Below are 5,470 nucleotides of genomic sequence, written 5' to 3'. Positions count from 1 at the left end.
CTGCCAGCTCTCCTTCTGAGCTTGCATCAGCAGAGAGGCGCAGCGTGCTGGGGCCTGGCTGGGCTGGCTCCACGCTCCATGTGCCCTGGCCCCCATACACCATTTGTCGAGCAGCAGAACAGAATTTCCTCATAAATAAACAAGATCTTGGGTTTCACATTGGGGAGGCGATGACAGAAGAGGGCCTGGGGCTTTCTCCGTTATCTGCACCCGGGCCTGCCAACTCCTCGCCGCCTGGAAGGGCCGAGAGGAGAGAGGAAGGAGAGCCTGGCCAAGAGCACATTTTTTGGTTGTAGAGTCACTGCCTGGCAGCTGGCCGCGGCTCCTCTCATTTCCCGCGACGTCCTTCACTCTGGCCACCGGGGACTGTGGGCTCGGCAACCACCAGAACTCCTGCCCAGCCAAGTGTGAGCACCTGAACTTGGTTAGTGGGGGGTGGGTCGGAGGGTGGCAGAGCCTGGGAGACGTCAGCCCAGAGGAGTGGGGTCCGGTAGTTTCCAGTTTAGTTCACCTGTCCTGCCCTGACCGAATTCTCAGCTCAGCGCCACTTGGCCCCAAATGGGGCTGGTTCCACCCTGTGCCACGCCCAGTGCTGGCTGAAGGGGAAACTGAGGACGATCCCACCCAGTCTCTAGGGGCAGTGCATTCTGTGTCCACGTCTGATGAAGACCAGATCAAAGGCAGAAAACAACCAGCTCCCAGCACTGGGAGAGCGGCAGAAATGGAATACTACACAACAATAAAAAAGGATGAATTACTGCCCCGTGGACAAATCATACACACGTAACATTGACCAAAAGAAACCAGACTTGAAAGAATACATACTGCATGATTCCATTTATATAAAGTTCAAAAACAGACAAAATTAATCCACGATAAGCAAAGTCAGAATACTGGTTACCTGTCGAAGGGGGTTCGACTTAGAGGGGGCGCAATGGAGACTTCTGGGTGCTGGCAGTGCCCCATCTTGGTCTGGGTGGGGTTTACACAGCGTCTCCATCAGGAAAAGACCTTGACCTCTGCTCCCGGGATGAACGTGCCTTCTACGTCACCTTCGGTAGGCTGTGCCTCAACAAAGAGGTTTTTTTAAAAAGGATTCCACAAAGAGTTAAAGCAAGTTAGATCATCTTCTTCCACAATTAAAACCTCACCCTGATGCCTGGCTTGGAAGAAACCCAAGCTCCTCACCACAGCCTGTGAGGCCCTCCTGGATCTGGCCCCTCCAACCCCTCACCTCAGTGTTGCCTCCTCAGAAAGGCCACCCTGACCACTTCTTTAACAGCCTCACCCCCAGGCCCTCTGCTTGCACTGCCTTGCCCTATTGTCGTCCTAACAGTTATGCCCTCTGAGGTGATCTTGTTTATCTATTTATCCATGTGTCCTCAGCCTGCCTCCCCGGGGATGTGAGCCCCTCGACGGCCCCACTGAGCATTCCCGTTCACTCAGGCGCCCCGCCGTCTGCATGTAGGAGGTGTAGGAGGCATTTGGCGTCTGCCTTTCCAGCACCCAACCCCCTCACCGTCTACCCTGGTGTCCCACTTCTCCCCAGTTCTCAGTCCATGTGGTCTGGAGGAAGTTTCTGGAGAAGACTTTTAATCTTTCCTGCTGTACTTGAAGCTGAAAGGATGTGGGGCGGGGGCTGCAGCTACTATGTGGAGGAGAGGAAACTGAGAGAGGCAGAGAGACGAGGTCTTAGGAACATCACTTGAGTCTTGGATCAAGCTGTTTCTGAAGCCAGATCCAGACCTGGCCTTTCCAGATCCGTCACTTATTAGATCCCCATTTTCTTAAGCTAGTTTGTCTGAGTTTTCTTGCAACCAAATGAGTGTTCTGTGCCAAGCCCGGTGCTGGCTGTAAGACTAAACTGAGGACAATCCGACCCAGTCTCTAGGGGGCAGTGTGCACTGTGTCCACATCTGGTGAAGGTGAGATAACAGACAGAAGACAACACACCTTCCCTACGATGGGAGAGTACCTAGCTGCTCAAAACGTTCACTGAGTAAATGAGTAAAAGAGTGAATATGTGTGTGCATGGATGAACGGATGGTGAGCGGGTAGTGGGTGCGTGGTTGGCGGCTGGCTGAGTGGATGGATGTCTTGCACTCGTAGAAAAGTGGCCATCATCACAAGGCAGCGGAAGGAGAAAGAACCTTAGACTCCAGGTGGGAGAGGTCACTGGGTCTGGAGGGCATCACAGAGGAGGCGAGGCTTGAGTCAGATATGTCAGGAGAAGGTCAGAAAAGGACTGAGGACTAGTATTTTTTGGTACTTTCACATATTCAAAACTTGCAAACCCCATGAGGTTGGTATAATTACCGCCACTTTGAAGATGAAGAAACTGAGGCTCAGACGAGGGTAATGGCTATCTGAGTTCACAGAGCCAGAAGGTGGCAGCCAGGATGGAAACTCAGGTCTACCTGATGCCAAGGCCCCTGTGTAGGCTCTCCTCCCAGCCTGCTGTCTGGGAGCCCCCAGCTTCAGGGTCAGAAAACGCACTTGGAGGGCCGTGGTCTCAAAGTCCCATGCTGGCGATGCTCAGGGCCCCCTGGGAGGCCCCGGCCGGATCCTCCCCACCCCTCGGAAACTCATGTCAGCGGCCTGACAGCTGTATTCCACTGGCCGGCCACAGCTGCCACTGGGGCCCCTGTTCCTGATGCTGAATGTTCCACCACTTTTTCCTGGCACCCCAGGCCTGCCGGCCGCTCAGGAAAGCTACTGTACTTGTGAGAAAAGTGAGGTCAGTGCATGTTTCCATTTACTCGGAGAAGGAAAACAAAAACAAATATTCTCGCTACTGAATGTGCTTTTTATTCAGCAGAATCCATCTCCAGAAGGCTTAATTTATGGTTCACCCATGTGTCTCTAAGCATATTTACCAGGGGACATCTGTGGCCCTGGCTGCATCCTAGGGGGGCTTCGGGTCCTACGGCAGCAAAGGGGCCAGAGAGTGACAGAGAGTAGGCGTTATGTCAGGATCCTAGGGAGTGGGGTCAAGGCTTTGGGGCACACACAGCATAGTGAGAAGGGATGCCTACTTGCATTTCTGCCTTGCATGTGCTGTTCTGCTGCCTGGAATGCCTCTTTCTCACTCTGGCAAACTCCTGCTCACTCTTCAAAGCCCAGCTCCAGCCTTCCCTGAGTGGTCTGGGCAGAGCCGGCCCTGCCTCCTCGGAGCTCACTGAGCTCTGAGCCCATCCATCTCGGGACGGGCCACCTGGCAAGTCCCTCTGTAGACAGGGAGCTCCCAGGGGCAGGGACCATGTCGACGCACCTCTGAAAGCCCAGCCCAGGGCACATGACACAGAGAGTGGTGAGCGAGCGACGGAGCGACACAGAAGCCTGGAGTGAGAAAGAGTGTGGGCTGAGGGAGGCTGGCAGAGTGTGGGCCCCACGGGACGGTGCCCGAAGGAGCAGTCTGTCAGGGCTGGGGACACGGCTCATATGACTTTGGGCACCTGGTCCAGGAGGTATGAGCTTTAACGGGGAGAGAAGACATGGCTGAGACGGGATGGGGACAGCTGAAAATCACCCCCCCACCCCCATCAGGCTACTTACTTTAACATCCAGGTTTACCTCTCATTTCACAGACGCGGACGTGAGGCCCAGCAGGAGGCGGGCTTGTGAAGTCCATTCTTACCTGGTGCCCCATTCGCACTCCACCAGCCTCAGATGCACCCCAACCCTCTCCGGGTTCCTGCCTCTGTCCCGTCCATCCCTCCCCTGGGACCCGGAAGACCTATGTTCTGCTCACTGGCATTTTCTGGAGACGTGGTCAAACCCACAGCTCTGGATGCCCCTCTCTCCTCTCAGGAGGCTCAGTTTCCTCATCTATGAAACCAGGGTTGCTTTTGCCGCCTCACTGAGTCAGAAACAAGGTTCTATATGCGAAGCGAATAGCATGGTACCTGGAACAGAGTAAGGGCCCAGTTCCTTCCTTCCTTCCTTCTTTCCTTCCTACCTTCCTTCCTTCCTTTCTTCCTTCCACAGATTCTGTTTGGTCTTTTCCTCCTCTGATTATGAAGTCCACCCGCTCCCTCAGCCGACCCCCACCCCAAGCACAAGTCTGTCCAACTCTGGAGTCTTGGTGGCCACTGATCAGACCTGTCCCCAGCGTGCGTGTCCACAGCAGCCTCGTGGCCCTCATGATGTACGGCTTGGGTCAGGTGGGTGTCAGTTGGCTGCCTGCCCCATTCTCCTCCAGACGAGAAGGGCTGGGAAGCTTGACTTCATTTGTTTTCATAAATGAGAGACGAGTGGTGGGGGTGGGAAGCAGGGGCTGGGAGAGCAGAGAAGGACATTGGGGGCATCAGCTCCTCTTGTCCCCTGGTCCTCCAGGTCTGGCTCTGGGCCCAATGACCAGGGAGAGCCGCAGCTTCAGCAAAACGCCCTGACAGACTCATGCCACTGCCGGAGGGGCCGACCGGGAGCTCAGGAGCCACACTGGCCACTCACAGTGGATGAAGGTCTCTCGTCCTCCTCCTCCTCCTCCTGGTGAGTTTCATCTCTGGAAGCTGGGGAAACGTCGCCTATAAATTACTCTCCCTCACAGACAGCGCGTTTTTCTTTATGAATCATGCAGGATCCGCCTCCGGCCTCACTGTGTGTAAAACAACAAATCAGGAGAAATTCGACTTGACCCAAGCAGGGAAATTTCCATCCATCACAAGAGGAAAATGTTGGAGCAGCAGAGAGAGGCACGGAGCCGGTGACAGCCTGAGGGGGCGGGGGCAGGACAGGGGGCCCAGCCCGGGCAATTGGAGGCTCCAGGGTGGGTGGGAGACACCCGGAGGCTCCAGCAGCATCAGGATCTGGGGCAGCCATAATTCCCTGGCCTCTCAATTAGCACCCCCTCAGCCTCCTCTCGGGCCCCTCTGGGCACTGCAGGTCCCCTGGAGAGAAGTCACCCTTCCCACCTTGCTCTTCCTGTGCCTCCGTACAGAACTCCTTAAGCTCCCCCGGCAAGCTGCGTTCCTTTACACCTCTGGCTTTGTGCAGGCTGTTCCCACTACCTCAAACAACATCCTTCCCTTCCAAAACCTGACTCATGGGCACGCCCATGGCCATGTTTCCCGGACCCCTCAGGCGGAGCTGACCGTGCTTTCTTGGGTGCCATCACCCTCCTGAGTCAGTGAAATAATTTTCTGTTTTTGTTGCCGGCAGCCCCACACCAGGCCGACTGTTCCACGCGGGCCGGGCCGGGCTCTTACAGGTCACCGTCTGTGGCTACTCCACGGGGGCAGGAATCTTGCCTGTGTGTCCTTGGCTTCATCCCGAGCACTCAGCACACAGTAGGTGCTCAATGAATAATTACTGGACAAATCCCCAGGGACCCTGCACAGGGACTGGCATGTGCTCGGTGGTCTCTGATCCGCCAGAGGCCCCACTCAGGGCCTGGAGCATGCTGGGGCTAATGAGCAGATGGAATTGACGAGTGGGCCGTCTGGTGTCGGGACATGAGGGCTTGGTTCCT

The 5,470-nt window shown here is 55.7% G+C and overlaps 1 long non-coding RNA gene across 1 annotated transcript; it reads right to left on the bottom strand.

Moving 5' to 3' along the window:
* Positions 1–2,785: 2,785 nt before the first annotated feature.
* Positions 2,786–5,028, bottom strand: LOC139075043 (uncharacterized). The gene is made up of 3 exons (XR_011525067.1): positions 4,914–5,028; positions 4,453–4,597; positions 2,786–4,276 (listed from the first exon to the last, which is right to left on the bottom strand). It is a non-coding gene; the product is annotated as an uncharacterized lncRNA (long non-coding RNA).
* Positions 5,029–5,470: the final 442 nt, after the last annotated feature.

Source organism: Equus przewalskii, chromosome 13, assembly GCF_037783145.1.
Source record: "Equus przewalskii isolate Varuska chromosome 13, EquPr2, whole genome shotgun sequence".
NCBI lineage: Eukaryota > Metazoa > Chordata > Mammalia > Perissodactyla > Equidae > Equus > Equus przewalskii.
The sequence above is the reverse complement of the archived record's forward strand: the minus strand, read 5'-3'. Positions and strand labels throughout refer to the sequence as shown.